This window comes from Leucopleurus acutus (assembly GCF_964270905.1).
Source record: "Leucopleurus acutus genome assembly, chromosome: 5".
Taxonomy (NCBI): domain Eukaryota; kingdom Metazoa; phylum Chordata; class Mammalia; order Artiodactyla; family Delphinidae; genus Leucopleurus; species Leucopleurus acutus.
In genome coordinates this window covers 62,409,329-62,427,773 of record NC_139147.1, presented here as the reverse complement: position 1 = coordinate 62,427,773, position 18,445 = coordinate 62,409,329, and the positions used below count along the sequence as shown (strand labels likewise).

The window sequence follows — 18,445 nt, the reverse complement described above, 5'->3', positions numbered from 1 at the left end:
CTCTTACCTGACATCAAACACCCTTGCCTTACTTCTGTATCATCTGCTGATCCCGTTTCTGCAAGTGTAGAGGCACACACTTATGCACAAGAGGTAAGACACATACACACACAATAAAGACTGAGGAAACAGTAAAAAGTGGACAAGAAGTGATGATACTGCCAAGCATGAGGAAATTGGCAGGAAAAGAGAAAAGCAAAGAGTTTTAAAGCAACTTGTGAAACTGTAAGGACAGAAGTTTAAAAGAAACAAAGATGTGGAATAACTGTGTTTATAAAGGGCCATAACCTTTGGCTCATGATATTCCCAATATGCAAAGAAATTAATAAATAGCCTTTACCCTCGAATTCAACAATCACAGCTTAACCGGAGGGCTTTGAAGTCAGAGTTAGACCATTTTGTTCTGTTGTTATACCTGATTTGACCTCTGTGGGTATGTATGTGAGTGCATGTGTGACGGAGAAATGGGTTTGAAAGCACATTCTTACCTTCTAGGAAGTGTCTACTGTGCTCTTTCATAGCCAAAGCATGGATAGAGCGATAGTCATTGGTCCGGTTGAATGAATACCTGTGTGATTTGCTCTATGCATGTTCCAATCCCTTGCCAAAGCTGCACGATTACAGCAGGGTGTGAAAATTATTGATGTATGACGTGTGTGAAAGAAATGGGTATTTTTAAAATAGTTTTCTCCATCTGTGTCACTAATGCGGATGTCGCCACCTTGTAGCCCCAGAAATCAATATCCAAATTCAATGACAAACTTTTTCAAAAGCATAACTCATCAAGCTTTAGTGCTACTTAAGACAAGGACCCTGCCTCTGTGAGGCCATCCAGCACCAATATTGACTCTGGAGGACATTTTTAAGGTTATTTATATCACATTAAAGGTGCTTTATTAGTCCCATCAATCAGGAGAGTACAAATTCCACCCTGGAATCGGCTCTGCCTGAGCCTGTGGAACAGGGAAGGATGATAAATTATGGGATGCGGTATCTTCAGTCTCATTTGAAACTTCCTAATTGAAACAATGGACGAGTTTATTGCTTACAAAATAAATGAAGGAGGCAAAACTAATGTCATAATGGAAGCTTAGGCTTCTAGTTGTTTTTCCCTGACTTGACAGAGAGTTGGTAGTTGGCCAGCAGAGTGATTCCTGGTTTCCATAGTTAGAGACACAATGCATCTGTCATTTGACCAAGGTGAATGTGCTGGCCATGCAGTAAGGCTACACCCAGCCTGTGCTATAAGGCCCAGCTTTGTAGCACAGGCCTAGACTAGTCGTTCCTGTCATCTGTGACTTGGCAAGTAATACTGTCTTTCCCTGGGTCAGGGAAATGGTGCCCCATCGTAGTTAACAGCTCAGTCTCAGGAATCAGACAAAATTGTATTCAAATTCCATCTGACTTATTTGAGCTGAATTTTTCTCAACTGAAAAACGAGGGACCTATATCTTAGGGTTGTTGTGAGAATTAACATAGATAATTCCCTGTGTATGGTAAACACTCGGTAAATGCTCTCCATTTACATTAGTTTTGACAGGTTATCACTTCTGGTTGGGTGTGAGAAGATACAGTTGATGGTGATGTTTGTAAGATTAAGAACACCAGTTTTAGTGTCAGACAGAGTTAGATTTAATCCTAACTCTGCCACTTATGACGTGCGAATTCTTGAGCAGTAAACTTACTTTCTCGGACTTTTAGTCCCCTAGGCTGTAAATGGTTATGAACATAATAATGCCACCACCTCAAAGCTGCTGTAAAGACCAAATGGAAAATTCATATCAGTAATGTATGTTGAACGCCTTCTATATGCTTGTAGTGCCTTACACACCGTAAACATATCATCAATAACATTTTATATGATTATTGAAAGCCTGGCAAAATTTTAGAAATAAATATCTATGTGCATGCCCAGAGAATTATTAATTTCATAGATTTTATAATTTTACTTAACAAAGATTTATTGAGTGCCTCCTGCAGCTAGACAGTGGAGATACAGAGAACAGGACAGTAAAATCTCTGCTCACGGACCCTATAGTCTAGGTGGGGAAGACGGACTCGCACTCTTGGAAAGTGTACTTGAAAGAGATGTGAAAAGAGAGTGATTGGAGGATGGGAAGAGGGTATTGGTCAGCACGGGCCCCTCTGAAATGATAACAGTTTGAACTAGGAAAAAGCAAATAATGCAAATATAGGAGAGGAGGGTGACCACGTTTAAGCAATGAGAACTGCGAATGCAAAGGCTCTGAGGCAGAAACTTGCCTGATAAGGAAGGCAGGGGTGTCTGGGGCATGGTAAGCAAGGGTGGATTGAGAGAATATGAAGTCTGAGAGTTAGTTAGAGGCAAGATGATGTAAGGGCTTTGTAGATCATGAAGAGAGCTTGGCTTTTATGCAAAGCGCACTGAAAAGGTATCGGAAGATTTTTAGAGCTGGTGAGGATGGTCTGATTTCCCTTTTTAAGGGTAATTCTGACCACTGGGAAGACAGAGATGGTGGTAGCTTATACTAGGACTACAGAAATGTATACTAGGAGAGTAGCAGCAGAAAGGCAGGGAAGGGAAATAATATGCAATATATTTGGGGAGTAGGATTGCTGATGAATTCCACAAAGAAGATCTTTTAGAAAGAAATCAAGGATGGCTTTAAAAGTAACATTCTAGAAAATGTTTGTCTTTTTTTAAAGCAATATTTTTGCCCTTCTCTTAATCAATTTGAACCAACTCATCTCCCAAATCAGCCCCAGTATTTTATTCAAGGGAATGTTCTGGCTTATTCAAATGATATTTTGGCTCATCCCAAAACCTAGCCCTCCTACTGAGGTTTTTCAAAACCCTTTAAGAGACGGGAAGAATTTATAACATAAAAAAGAGTTAAGAACACCCTAGTTGGGAAGGAAATCTCACCTTGGATACCATGTGTTGTGCTAGGCACTGTGCTCTGGCTTTGTTTAAATTGTATCGTTTAGTTCATTCAACAATACTATGAAGTAAAATATAAACTCCATTAAAATAGGATTTTGACTATCTTAATCAAAGTGTATCATGAACCCCTGGGAATAATGTTTAGCCAGGTGCTAAAAAATATGTTGAATTAATCAATTAGGTAGGTATTACCATCCTCAATTTAAATGTGGAAACGGAGACTCACTGAGTTTAAGCCAGCTACTCAGATGCTCATGGGTTATACAATTGAGCCAGAATTTGAATTCATTAAGTATTCTTCTGCACTTCCTGGAGGTGATTGGACAAAAAGGCGAATGCTCATCTTTGAAATCTCCATTCTGAGGCTTCCTGGTATAAAAATGTCTGGTCCTCATTCAAACCCAGAAAAGAGGTTTGGTTATGTCAGGAAACTTTGGTTTAATGATCTGAGGAACCATTTATGATCACATTCTCATTCTATTTTGCCAAACCCTTCCCTGTTCTGTATTTATAGTGGTGGTGGAAGATGCCGTGAAGGAATAGGAAATAGGTTGAAGGGTGGATTGGAAGTTCTCTTACAGGATAAGTCAAGAAAGTGTAGTTGGGGAGATATATGTCCTAAGGCTAAAATAAACTATGAACTGATTCACTGAATCATACTGAGTCATTAATTACTAATCGATTGAAATTTTTTTGTTGTTGTCATTCTAGTTAAGGAGAAAGAAAAGGGCTAAGCTATTGAAAACGATGTAAGGGAGAGAACTAAGGGAATACAGGAGAGACGAAGAAAAGGGGATGTTTGTAGGAAAACAAAATGAGAGAGAAAACTACCTGACGATTTTTTTCCTCTTAAAAAATTTGGGGGGGGGCTTCCCTGGTGGCACAGTGGTTGAGAGTCCGCCTGCCGATGCAGGGGACACGGGTTCGTGCCCCGGTCCGGGAGGATCCCACGTGCCGCGGAACGGCTGGGCCCGTGAGCCATGGCCGCTGAGCCTGCGCGTCCGGAGCCTGTGCTCCGCAACGGGAGAGGCCACAACAGTGAGAGGCCCGCGTACCGAAAAAAAAAAAAAAATTGGGGGACTTTCTAGTCATGAGATGTTCATGAAAGATACATTATGTATTGGAAAATAATACGTTTCATCTTAGTTGAAGTCCTTACAGTTCCTGTTTCACAAAGGAAATATGAAAAACTGTGTCTCATTACAAATAATACATCAGGTGTGGAGCAGTGAGTTGAAGGAACCCTGACCTTTTACATTCTCTTCATACTGATCCTCATTGCCAAGTGTGCTGGTCGAGGCTTATCACAGCTGCTGAGTGTCCTGGGAGGAATGCTATGTGCTACCAGGTTAAAGATTCTTGTCTTTCAAGGCTTCAAAGTATATTAGTTCTGAGGCCTTTGGACTATTTTCTTCACTGAGTAGCTGTACTGGTACCTTGATATCGAGCTACAAAGGATTAGAGCAGCAGTTGTTCAAAGGGGTCCTTGGACTTGAAAATGTGGGTGCTACTGGTGTAGGACTCAGTTTCCGTTGACCCGTTTGGCATTGTTTATAGGGTGGGTTTATCACTAAGTTTATGAGTCACAGAAAACCTGGCTTAAACTGGCTCGAGCACTGAGGGAGTTTATGTATTGGTTCACATAAGTGGGGAACACAGTGGAAGAGCTAGCTGCAAGTGTCAGTTAACTACTTTGTCCATGTCTTGCCTTATTTGCTTCCCTGTGGACTTTATTTCCAGATAAGCTCCCTTCTCATGGTCATAGCTGTAGCAGCTCTAGACCTTACATTCTTTGGGCTTTAAATGCCCTGGGAGGAGCAGGCCTCTCTTTCTTGTAAATCAGTCAAATTCTCAAACTTCCTTATTCCATTTTACTGTCTCTGATTGGGTCACATCCCTGTCTCTGAACCAATAACAGGTACACTGCTTGGTTTAGCCTTGGAAAACCTCCCTGCTGTCAGCAAGTGGGTCTCAGCCAACATACACAGACAGAGAGATTGAAAGTGTGTGTCTTTAAATGGATCCTTAAGTAAAGTGAATGAAGCTTGAGTGGCTAAAGAACAGTACATGTTCATTAGAGCAAAACTGTGTATAAGAAGTGGACGGACTTGAAAGAGAAGTATGATAAGAGATGAGGAAAGAAGGGGTAAGGAAAGTATCTACACAGACATGATCTATACTTTTAAGTAGGTAATTTTTTTTTTATTATTTATGTGGAAGAACCTGTGACTATACTTTATATAAAAAAGAGGACTTACTGTATTTTACTTTAAAAAGGTATATACTTTAAAAGACAAGCTGCACCACACCCTTCACCAAATACTTAAAAAGAGGGACAGTGAGAATGAAAAGAATAAGAATAAATTATTTTTGAGTTTCATCATTATCGTAAGAAGATATCCCTATTCCAATTGTATTTCTAACATACTCAGTGATATATAGAAAAAATACAAGTACTCATGTCCCATTTGTGAAGCTTTATCTTATAAATGGAAACATTTGTAGTCCATGTTTAGTATTGAATAATTATTATTTTTTCCAGTCAGGCATTAGGTGACTGATCTATGTTTGAAAGGACAAACCAGCTCCTGTAAGAACTTTTGCAACCTACATTTGTACCTATATAGTTGAGATGTAGTCAACCCAAGGTTTCTATCCAGATGTTGAAAACGTTGGCATTTGTGTACTAAATCACCCTACCAGCTTGTAGGACTCTTAATCAGCCAGTTTACTTTCCAAGTGATTCCCTGGACCATTGACCAGTAGTTTTGTAAATAAGGGAGACGGGTAACAAGGCGGGGACAGAGCAGTGGCAGATATATGAAGTTAAGGGAAAGAGAATGTCAGCTAGACAGAGCCGCCATGTGATGGGCTAGAAAGCATAGTTTTTGGCACAATTGCCTAGAACATTTGTCTCCTTAAAATATTGTGTTTGAAACTACTGGAAGTGTTCCATGATATGCTTGGGAAAGCTTGTCATCGTTATGTTTGGACTCTGCAGTAAAAGAATATGGGGCTGCTGCTTTTAGAGTTGGTATTCAGAATACAGTGAATATTGAAAGCGACTGATAACCCAATCCCTCTAATCACTCTCCAGATGAACCCATAGAATCGAGTCCAGGTGTGTTTCTTAAGGTTTTACTTTTCACTGGGCTGACCTCCAGAAAGAGACGGCATACCTCTGCAGGGCTGGCTGCATCCCCAAGGCCATTCAGGCAGAACAAGGAGCATTTCCATGGAAACCTTGCATATGCTCATGTGTGTATATCCCCACCTGGCATTTGTCCTTCCAGTGACCAAGCCAAATGAAGCAATTTGTGCTATGGCCCCTGGAAGCAGGGCTTGCTTCATTAACACCATATCGTGCTAGCAGGGTTATAGGGAAAGGGGTCTTGGTTTCCTTTAGGGAAACTGATTTTCCACTGGGTCCTTGCCAAAGGTCACACTGACAATGTTTTGAGACAAGCTGGGTCACACCCTTCACATAACTGATGTGTGTTCTGTGACCAGGTTCCTTTTTGGTAAATAAAATCTAATATAGCAGAGACCTACTTACCTTGGAGGAGAGGATGCTATTTACCCGAGGTAGGAAATTGGCAGTATATTAGCAGAGAGTATTTTCTGAGCAAATATATAATCAGGACTTCTCCTATTTGTCTTTTTTGGCGTGAGGATGTTCTATGAAATGCAGTGCAGTTCCACTCTTATGTTCATGGTTTACCCAGAGCTTTGCCACAATCTGTTGTGTATGCAGAAGAAAGTGCAGTATTTCTAATTAGACTGTGTACCTAGTCTATTATCTGATAGTCCTCCGAATTGCCAAATAAATTTTTATCAACATTTCCCATTGACAAATGTCAAGGTTCTATGAATTCACATTTTGTTAAGTTTTTCAAGGGATATCATGGATGTAATATAAATATAGTCACATAATCTTCCACAATCTTACCTTTCCATGCACATCTATGAACCCACCAAATTCAATCTATTTGTGATTTTGATATTTTTCAGTAGCCTGAACATTTGTTTTTGACAAACACCCAGGAATGTTGTCACATCGCTGAAAGGTGTTTAGTTAACTCAGGTGACATATGAATGGCATTGAGCAAAAATATTAGTGACATGTTGTTTTAATGTTCTTTATTTTTGCAGAGGTAACATGAAAGTGAGAATTAAAATCTTCCCTCTTTTTCTGCATCGTGTTCTTATTCTACTTCTTAATCTTGGTTGAAGAAATACATTGTCTGGATCTCTCCTCTAAGTTTTTGTGCCACACAGTGAGAGAAATACCTCGTGCAATTATAATGAGGGTGTGGACCTCCCATACAGCGACTGTGGTCACTTAGATGATACTGTTCTTTGGAATAATGAAGTGGTGTCCCAATGTGCATTCCTAATAGGTGGCAGCACAGGTGTTTCCTAACTTTGTCCATTATATCACCTGATGCAGACCACAATGTAATTAAGAGAATTTGTTTTGAGGGTAAGTAACATAAACAAATACAGTTAGCCTCTTACCCATGAACATGGTGGGAAGTTTTTGGAGTCGGAAACTCAGGTGTTTGAATTCCACTACTACTTCTTCCCAGCTGTGTGAAATCGGCCAAGTTCTCTGAGCATCTTCATTGTTTTCTTGGAAGAAATAGATGAAGAGATGTCTATAAACAGAAGTCTGATTAATCATAGTTGTTCAATCAATATGACTTTTCTTCCACTATACTATGATCTTGTTAGCTCAACAACTATATCTTTACGCTTGCAATCCTCCCTCCACCCTGCAAACTCACATTTCCTGAAAGATAGAAAACATTCCATAAAAGTTTATTGAATGAATAAGTGAATGTTGAAATTTGGCAATCGCAGACAATCATACCAGATCGTCTCCTGAAAATGATTTAAGACTTGCAAATGTACTTCAATAGTATTCGTTTGAACAGTGTTTTCTGCCTTTTTTTTTTTTTTCCCATCTGTTGGGCATCCTTTCATCTCACTAAAAAACGCCTTTACTGCAATTAAGAAAAAAGAAGAACATTAGTGGACTATTACTATTTGACTAAGGTGAATTCTACAGACGCAAAAGACACAGGAAAGATATCAGTATCCACAGAAAATTGTTCAAACAATCAGATCAGCCACTATATAGTTCAATGTGTAAACCAACCTTGTTTAGTATCCAAATTAAATAAACTTTCATAAAGGAAATTAAATAATAAAAAAACCTATGCATTTTGCATTCTATTAGTAGACAATTCTTAGCAAATCCTGGAGTTGCCTACTATACCATTTGAGTTATTCCCTGTAAATAAAACACAAAAATGAATGTAGACATCTGAAAAATTTACAGAAATAATTAAACCAGCACTTTTCATTCTAGCTAGACTTCTGTTTCACAGAATGCCTTAAATTTCCCAGAGCAAGAGTTAGCATCCAGACACATCATGTGCAAGTAGTAAGATTTATTGACAGACTTTCCTCATCTCCCCAGCTGGATTCTTAACCCCTTAAGGAATAGATCAAAATCCTATTCACAGGGCTTTCCTGGTGGCACAGTGGTTAAGAATCCGCCTGCCAATGCAGGGGACACGGGTTAGAGCCCTGGTCCGGGAAGATCCCACGTGCCGCGGAGTAACTAAGCCCGTGCGCCACAACTACTGAGCCTGTGCTCTAGAGCCAGCGAGCCACAACTACTGAGACCACATGCCACAACTACTGAAGCCCATGTACCTAGAGCCCATGCTCCGCTACAAGAGAAGCCCCCGCTCACTGCAACTAGAGAAAGCCCACGCACAGCAACGAAGACCCAACACAGCCAAAAATAAATAAATAAAATAAATTTATTTTAAAAAAAAATCTTGTTCATATCGGCAAGCACATACAGGGACTACGTAGTGCTCTGAGTCTGGACTTAGATGCTTAACAAATGTAAATGAAGGATACAATTCATGCTGCTATTTCCTATCATTCATGAGATCTTGAACCAACCCTGCTTTACTTCCAAAATAAATTTGGCAGAGGGATTGGTATCCTTTGTGCATGTCCATTGGCAATGCTCTTGAGAAAGGACTTGTGCGCTGGCTTTTTGCCTCCATATACCTGCAAAATCTCACCGGTTACATTGAGGCAGCAAGGGTGGGCCATGACTCATACTGATCCGTCTGAGATTCAAGTTGAGTTTACAGATTGCCAAACAGAAAATACATTCTGACATCCAGATGTGTTAGCTGCATGTTTGAGCTTCCCTGTTTTTGTCACAATTTTTCTTCTCATGTAGGCAACAGTTTAGAAGCTTTGGATCAGTATATTCAAAGTCCAAAGACATGTTTATTTCAATTTCCCAATCTTCCTCCCCCAAACAAACAAACAAAAAAACCCTCTCTCTTTATTCTTGGGGTCTGCAGAAGAATCCTGTTTACAAATGGATACAAAATGCTGCAGCATGAAGGTAAAGTCCAGATTCTATCATCCACGTTTTCCCCACAGCTCGCATTCTTTAGTGTGTGAAGGAATATTATTTACTATGAGCCCAGGTACAACCATTGACCCTAATTCCCTAACCCTTACTGTCTTTTCACTTTTGGTCACTAATTATAAATCATTCCCAGTTTTCATTGTTGCCAGAAGAAATACCATCAAATACACTCTGCCAAGATTTTGTTTGTTTTTCTCTATTATTTATTGGACTGCTCTAGTTTATAATGCCCGTTATGAGTACTGGGCTGGAGGTGAATTCAGAGCAAAACTCCTAGGAACTAGGGTGCAAACTGACCCTGCATGTTATTGTTTTTCCAACTGAGATAGAGCAGCAAAAAACTGCAGTCCATCTGTGGGAAACCAATTCCTGTTGAGCTTAGGAAGGTCAAGTTGAAAGAAGTTAAAGAAAAGGGTTGGTGACGGTGTTAAAAAAGCAGAGAGGAGAGTCAAGACAGTGAAGTTTGAATGAAGGAGTGATGCCACTGGATGAAAACTCTTAACAAGGAAAGACAAATTGCGAAAAATGAACATGGACCCCAAGGAAAGATAAAGGAACACACTGAAGAAAAGGGAAAAAGTAGGAGGGGATGAAAACTCCAATGAATAATTAACAACTATAAAAGAGAGAGAGGTAGAGAAAGGGGAAGCAAACAGAATATCCCAAAAGATGGCATCTCTTGATTATTGTTGGGAAAAAAATAGGCACAGAACAGATGAAGTCTCATTTTGTTCCCGTAAGGACTATATCATACGATGATATTACAGAGCTGGCTTTATATATGGACATGAGTTTGTCACTGTCTTACTCCCTATAACAGAAACCATTCTCTGCTTTCAAGTGGAAAAGAGACACCAGGAGCTGGGACACCATACACAATGGGAGCACAGGAGACTAAGCCAGAGGTCCCTGGGAAATAAATGACCCTGACGTGCTACAGGGAGGAATTTCTCTAACTCTCTCCCTTCAAAACCCAAAGTCTGTGCATCTTTCTGGACACTGCTGATTTGTCCCCTCAAAATTAGCAAAAGTCAGTCGGTTCTTTGCTGAGCAAGACTAGGAGTGGAGTGTTCAAATGAAAACAATAACCCTTTGTTTGCATGTGCAGAATGAATATTTCTGTAAAACTTCCAAGGATTTGTGACCCCAATTGTATTTTTTGCTTTGAGTATATTTGTGATCATCTTCATGTCTACAGCAACCTGTAACGGTTATAAACAACTTCATTTCTTTAACTAACTCCACTCATTCTGTAGTCTTGAAGTTAAATGGAGAATATTGACTCTTTTTTTTTTTTCCTCATATTTTCACATTTTCATTTTGTGTTTTCAGATCTCTCTTGGCCAGAAAATTGTTCACAACTGTAATTTGCTTTTATAAATATGGTTGGTGGCAAATCAGTCTCTAAAATGCTTTCAAAGTTATTTACATTTTAATTAGTTTAAAATGCTTACATGTGAAGGATATATATTTAGATTTGGTTTTCCCAAATGATTTAATTAAAGTAAACTGTTCAGGGTTTGAGACAAAGACTGCACCCTGAAGATTGGATTAGTTTAAGATAAGAGTGTAATACTTTAGTATGACTCTGAAGCATCTCAGAAGGCCTCAGAGCCCACAGGTCATTTTCGTGAGTGAGAACCAATGATGTCTTTGGTTCTCTGAGATATGAGAGTGGTAGGTCTCCTATTCAAACTGCAAAAGTTTCAGTGGATAAAGGCTTACAATCTTTGTGGGCCTTTCTCCATTTAAGTTGCTCAGTTACTTCTCATTTTTGCACATCAGCGGTCTATGCTGAGTGATTTCATTGTTCTTTCTAGATGAGAAGTTTGTCTTCCACCAGATACATGAAAAGAATTCCATGTTTGTTGCTTTTATGCCTACTGGTCTGACCATGTAAAGTGGTAAGGAAGACTTTGCCCTGAACGTGTATTCTTATAGTTCCTGAGTGCATTGGTGTTTTTCTCCAAATCATATCTTGGTGGTAAGGAAGGTATATGACCCCCTGTTCCAGAGTTGTACTTCTGTAGTTTCTTAGTGAATAGACCTTTTCTCCCAATGATATATATATTATCTGGAATATAATTTAAGTCATCTCAAAATTTCTGGAACTCTTGCACAGTGTCAAAGCCAAGGCACTTAGGACATATTCCAAAGGTGGATTGGGTAAACCTTACTAGTATCTACTATACTAACAGAGTCTTGGTGCAGATTGATATATATATGTATTTTATCTCTAAGGTTTAGCATATCAGACCTAGTATCTTGGATTCACTTATTCATTTAAAATAAAAACATAATCCAAGAGAACACTTTTGATTTACAAGGGTGTTATTGAAAGAGATAAAGGAGAGAGTGTAGCAATGAAAGCAGGATGGCTTTAGTTCTTCAAGTTCAATGGTAAATTAGTAATTATTATTAATCTTCCAACTTTCCTCCACATCATAATGTTCCCCATGTGGAATAGCTTTGCCTACTGTTGGCATGCCATCAAAGCTGAAAAACCTAGACTTTCCTTGCTATTTCTTTCCATAGGCGTTGTCAGAAGTACAAGTTAAGTTTCGAATATATGTGGAGAAAAAAACCTATATCCCTGAGGAAAAAAGTGCTTCAGCTGTGCTCTGTGATTAAAGAAAGTGTCTACTTCCCCAAAGGTCCTATTAAGACACAATCAGTAATATCCCAGTGAGAAGGTAGCTCACTCCACCTTTGCTTGTATCTATTTATAAATGGGCAAAGGAGACCTGATCGAACACTCATCATTTACTGCTCTTTTCCTATTATTGCTTTTACCATGAGAATTGCTTTTGTAATTTTGTGATAATTTTCAAAAACAATTGAGTTATTTTGGCTTTTCCATTTGAAAAGTAACTCAGAAAAAGTTAATTTTTCCTGTAAGTCCCTATACTTTATATTACTTTTTATGTATCTTTTATCATTACAGAGTTACAGTTGACCCTTGAACACTGTAGGGGTTAGGGGCACTGTCCCTCCATGCTGTCAAAAACCCACCTATCATGTTAAAGTCTGCCCTCCACATGTGAGGTTCCACACCGGTGGACTCAACCAACCGTGGGCCATGTAGTACTTAGCATGTATTTATTGAAAAAAAATCCATAAATAGGTGAACCACGTTGTTCAAGAGTCAATTTGTTTAAAAGTCTTTTAAACTCACTAGATGTGATCTTCTAAGAGCAGGGAGCATCACGTCTGTGTTGTCCGTGGCTACCATAGCTCCGTGCTACCCAGTTACATGTGATGCTATGACTGAATGTAGGGATGGGTGGAAGGTGAGAATCTGTGAACTTCTTTTGGTTAAATTTGAGGTTGAGATTTACAGAAGTGAATAAGAGGGACATGGAGATTAATTATAGTGGAAATAATAGAAAAGTAAAAACATGTATAAAAATTACCAATGAAAGATAATAAATATTGAAGCGTGATAGTATGATATAGTTCTCAAATAGAAATATAAAGAGAGCACCTATAGCTGTCTACTTCATAACAATGAGTCAGGGCAGACCTCTCTGAGAAGGTGACATTCCAACTAAGCTCTGAAAACAGAAAAGGAGCCAGCTGTGCAAAGATCAGGAGAAGAACGTTCTTGTGAAAATAAATAACTACCTCGTTTCCCACCACTTGGTAATTATCATGATTAACATTTTGATATACATCCTTTATTCATGTGTGTGAGTTCCTGTGTTTCTGTGTGTGTGAAGGTATAAATGGCTTTTACTATACAGTGTATTTGCTTTATTCATTCAGCAATACATTGTGACTATTTTATCAGCCCACTAAATATATTTCTATAGTCTAGATTTTATTGACAGCATAGAATTCCATTGAATTCAAGTAATATTATTTAACCAGCTTCCCCCATTATTCCCACATTTATCTTGTATCCACTGTTTTAATACCTTTATTTTTTTTTTAATTTGAGAGTTTACTTTTTTAAAAAATAAATTTATTTATTTATTTATTTTTGGCTGTGCTGGGTCTTCGTTGCTGTGCGTGGGTTTTCTCTAGTTGCGGCGAGCGGGGGCTACTCTTCGTTGCTGATTGTGGTGGCTTCTGTTGTGGCAGAGCATGGGCTCTGGGTGTGCAGGCTTCAGTAGTTGTGGCTTGCGGGATCTAGAGTGCAGGCTAAGTAGTTGTGGCACACGGACTTAGTTGCTCCGTGGCATGTGAGATCTTCCCGGACCAGGGGTTGAACCCATGTCCCCTGCATTGGCAGGCAGATTCTTAACCATTGCACCACCAGGGAAGTCCCCAATACATTGATTTTTATTTTTGCACAGTGAGAGCCTCTGAGAGAGAGTATAGTGAACTAATGAACAGTGCAGGCTCCGGTATCAGCCTGCCTGAGTTTTGACCTGGCTCTGCCATTTATTAGCTGTATGAACTTAGGCAAGTTGCTTCACCTGTGAGTTTTGTCCTCTGAGATGAGCATCATAATAGCACCTTCCTCATAGCATCACAGGAGGACAGTTTCATTGAGATAATACTCGTATGTTGTGCAGAGAGATACTTGGCACCACCCGGCAACTCACTCACTGCGAGCTACCATTTTTAGGTTCTAGGGACCTGGGTAGAGAATGAGATCTACTGTGTCAGCTGTTAGTCTAATTATGGGTAAAATTTGTGATTCGTTTTTAAAATCCTGCAAGTAAGTTTACATAAGATCAAAATTGGGTCGATTAAACTGACTGAATGAACAGATTTTCATGACCTGTGAAGTTTGTGGTTGTGTTTCCTGGGAAGGTCCAAAGAGTTTCAGACTCATTGCTGGGCCCAGTATTTGCACACTGAGAAAGTGCTTACCTTTTATATTTTATTCACTGAGGTCTGAATGCAAAGCAAGAGCACAAAATTTCAGTTTTTAGCTTTAGGTCTTACAGTAAGCAACTATTATTGGGTCTGCAGAAATGCCAGGGAGTTCAGGAAATGAGAAAAGTGCATACAAATGAAACGTGACTGGGATAAAAAAAAAATCGAAGATGTTATGACCTTTGCAGTTCTCGGCCATCACATTGCCCTTAGCCTGAGTGTTCTTAACCTGAGGTTCCCATAATGGGCTTCATGGAGTCTGTCATCCACCTTAACTTGTTGATATTCTGTAATCAGAAGGTCACTTGATGAGCACAGAATTAAAATAAAGGGAGTTCCCAAGAATTGGGAAATTGCTCCCAATCTCAGGTTATAATGATAGCCTGATCCATCCATCAGATTGAGTTTGTTTTTTACTTAGGGTCTAAGGAAATCTTTAAAAGGTCTGCAATGTTCTTACAAGCCCTGAGCCCAAATTAAAACTTTGCATGTGTGTACACTTGGAGTTTTTCTAAGTAGAGGTTAAATAGCCTAAGTCATATTTTCAAAGGTATCTGGGAACCAAAACTGGTCAAGAACCACTCATCTAGCTTGTTGGACTGCTGCAGAAGCTGCAGCCAGCCTCCTGTGAACCTTGCTTTTGGGACTGCCCTTACATTGGGGCCCCAGAAGATTGTGTCCCTGACTTGTACTGCAACACGTTACTGGGTTCCTTGAACTTCAGTCTTCCAGAGACAGGTTTCCACACATTTGTTGCCAGAACTCCCTAATTACACATACTTTCTTTCATTTCTTTTTTTTGTTTGTTTGCTTTTACTTCTACTGACCACAATGCAGAGCCCACTTAGATTAAGATCTTGTATTTTCAGAGATTTTGGCAACATGGGATATACATTTTTTCAGGCATGATTTTCTTTCTTTCTTACTCCATAAAGCAGTCCAAACTCCCATCATTCCCCTGGCTGAGTTAATTTCTTCCTCATTTGGACTACCAGCAAACCTTGTACTTCTATTGTACACATTTATTTGAAATTTCTTAGTCTCTCCATAAAACTGTGAGCTTCTTAAGAAAGATTATTTATTTTTATCTCTCCACCATCAGCACCTAAATTCATGTCTGAACAAATATTGTTATCCGGCTTGCCATATAAGATTATTACTCTCAACGTGTCCTTAAAAATATTTTATGGAACATTATATGACCTCCTCTTTGTGAAAGTAAACTAAAGAAATTGTCTTCTTAGCCATAGTGACTCATGTAAATGACTGTGTATCTACCCATTGTTGTGCTGACTGCCCAGAGACATATTTATGATACCCCTGTCATTAGTTTGCAGAAACCATGGCATATATTTTTGTGTACTAACCTCGACATTTGTTTTATTTTATCTTTCTTATCATCAGTTCCCCTTTGCATTGATTTCCTTGTCTCTCTTAATAGATATTACTAGCGTGCATCGTTAAGCCATTTTAATCAGTTTGGTATAAGGAAGGTTTAAGGTATGGTATAAAAATATATACGAATACATATATGTATGTAGTCTGTAATAATTCCTGGTCCCAGCCATTTCTCCACAGTTGACAATATTATGGATATTTGATGGAATCTAGTTTCTACTGGAGTAGGTTGACTTGAGCTCCTGGTCCTTCGTTTCCCCAGGACAACTCAACTTGTTTCTATCCAAGTCCTGATTCTGACAAAATTGTTATGCAAAAGAGTACCTTTACAAAGAAATAAAGTGTAAAATGACATTTTATAATGCCAGAATATACAGTGCTATAAATCCATTACCAAATATTCTTGCTATACAAGTTTGTGGTTCTTGGACCAGCAGAGAGACAGCCCATCCAGACTTACTAAATCAGAATCTGCACTTTAAGAAATCCCCAGGATATTTGTATGCACATAAAAATTTGAAAAGCACTGATCTGCATGATCTTATGGATGAAAAATTCCATTTTAAATGTTGAAAATACAAACTTTATAATGGGGTGGAAGTTTAGTACAATGGAAAAAATAAAAACTAACTTGGATTTAGATTTGTATTTGAGTCCTGACTCTGCTTCCTATTTTCATTAATGAGACTCAATTAGTATTTACCTCCTGCTCTTTATCAAGCACGTGGGTGGGAGCGATGGGGATGGGGATACAAGGATGAGTGAGACAGAGGCTCTGTCTCATGGAGCTAAGTCTCTAATCCTGATGGTGGATTGAATACACCTCCAATTCCACTGTCCCCCAAACTCTACTAAACCTGCTGTAAAGGGATTTTTTGTCTCTAAAGACAAACATACAAGGGGAGGTGGGGAGAACAAGATAGGAGAGCACAGCAAAAGCAATTTTGGAAGCTGTAAAGCAGATGGATGAGTGAAACTGATTTAGCAGACATGAAAACGCTGAAGCCTAAGCCAGTAACGAGGAAAGCTGAGAACCAAACCAATTCTTCCCACAAACTGTTCAGGAATTGGCAGCACCATATACCACTGAAAGTAGGGGAAAGATCAAGGTTGAGGTGGAGAAGCAACTAAAATAAGAAAACTTGTTTGAATGATGTTGAAAAGTGTGTTAAATCCCTAGATCCCTTCCTCTCTCCATGCCCCTTGGCTGACTCTCTTTGACTAAACTAAGCAAAATAATTTGGTTTCATTCTCTGGAGGAATTAAAACGGTCTTTGTACTAGGGGATACCAAATACAGCTGAGGGTCAGGTGCATAATATTTGCATATTAAATAGCAAGACCCCAACTTGGCCCTAATTTTCCACTGAGACTCCAGTGTATTTACAGCCAGATTTTATCCTCTAACTGGAATACCGTGCAACTCTTTCTTGGGTACTATAACTAACTCTCAAGGAAAGATCTAAGAAAAGGGGAAGTATCATAAAATAAATACCTATGAGTCCATACTGACATAAATAAGTGATTGAATAAATAAATGAGGGAAGAGACAAACCTCCCATGCAGAAGTACTCTGAATGATCTATGTAGATACTGTGCCTTTCAGGAGGTGGAGAATAACTCCCCACTCCTTAAGTTCAGGCTGCTCATAGTGACTTTCTTCCAAAGAGGAGAGCATGGAAAGGGAAAATAAACAAGTAACTGTGCAGTGGAGAAACCTGACATACACTGCCTCAGCCAGGTGATCAAGGTCAGTGTTAACAGTGACAAGTCAGTGTTGACATATGTACCCTTCTTAGTACAGGGTCATAAAAATGGCGCTTTACACCCATGGTTTCCTCTCTGAAACCCATAACTCCAGTCTAATCAGGAGAAAAACATCCGACGAATTCCAATAGAGGGATATTCTACAAAATACCTAATATTCCTCAAAACTGTCAAAGACATTGAAAACAAGGAAAGTCTGGGAAAATGTCACAGCCAAGGGGAACCTAAAGAGACATGACAGCTAATGTGGTATCCTGCGTGCGATCTGGAAGAGAAAAAGGATATTAGGCAAAACATAAGAAACTATGAATAATGTATAGACTTTGGTTAATAATAATAATATGTCAATATTATCCCATTAATTGTGACAAATGTACCATACTAATGTAATATGTTAATAACAGGGGGATACTGGTGTGGAGTTCATGGCAAGTCTATGCTGACTTTGTAATTTTTCTGTAAATATAAAACTGCTCTAAAAAGATAAAGCTTATTTTAAAAATAATAGCTAAATAAGTAAATAAGTATCAGGGGAAAATAGACTGTGTCTTGGAGGAACAGCACAGCCAGATCACCCTGCCATAAATCTTCAGTCAGAGAGTCCCATGCACACACGCAGAATCTCCAATCACCATTTTTTAAGTCATTATTCAAATTACATTCATTTTAGCTCACCAGTATTTTAGATATCACCTTGCCTTGTTAGTCCATATGTATCTAATGTTTTGATTATCCCTTGCTGTATAAAAATTATCCAAATTTTAGTGTCTTAAAACAACAATCACTTTATCACATCTCAAGATCCAGGAATTTGGCCAGGACTTGACTAAGTGATTCTTCCGTTTCATGCGGTGTTGACTAAGGTTGCTCCATGCCATTCAGCCCACAGAGAGAGAGAGAGAGAGACAGAGAGAGAGAGAGTCTTCCAAGAACTCACTACATTGTATTCTTCATTTTAAATATAAATAGCATGTGAAGGTTACCAGATAACTAAGGAATGCCTCTGACACCAAAGAGAGAAACCAAAAGAAACAAGCAGATAAGGCAACTTGAGGAAAAGAG

At 39.0% G+C, this 18,445-nt stretch overlaps 1 protein-coding gene across 2 annotated transcripts in view; it reads left to right on the top strand.

Annotated features, from left to right (window-relative positions):
* LSAMP (limbic system associated membrane protein) overlaps positions 1-18,445 on the top strand; it is a gene marked incomplete at its 5' end in the record, with an annotated part of 646,055 nt that overhangs the window by 308,865 nt on the left and 318,745 nt on the right. The window lies entirely within an intron of this gene.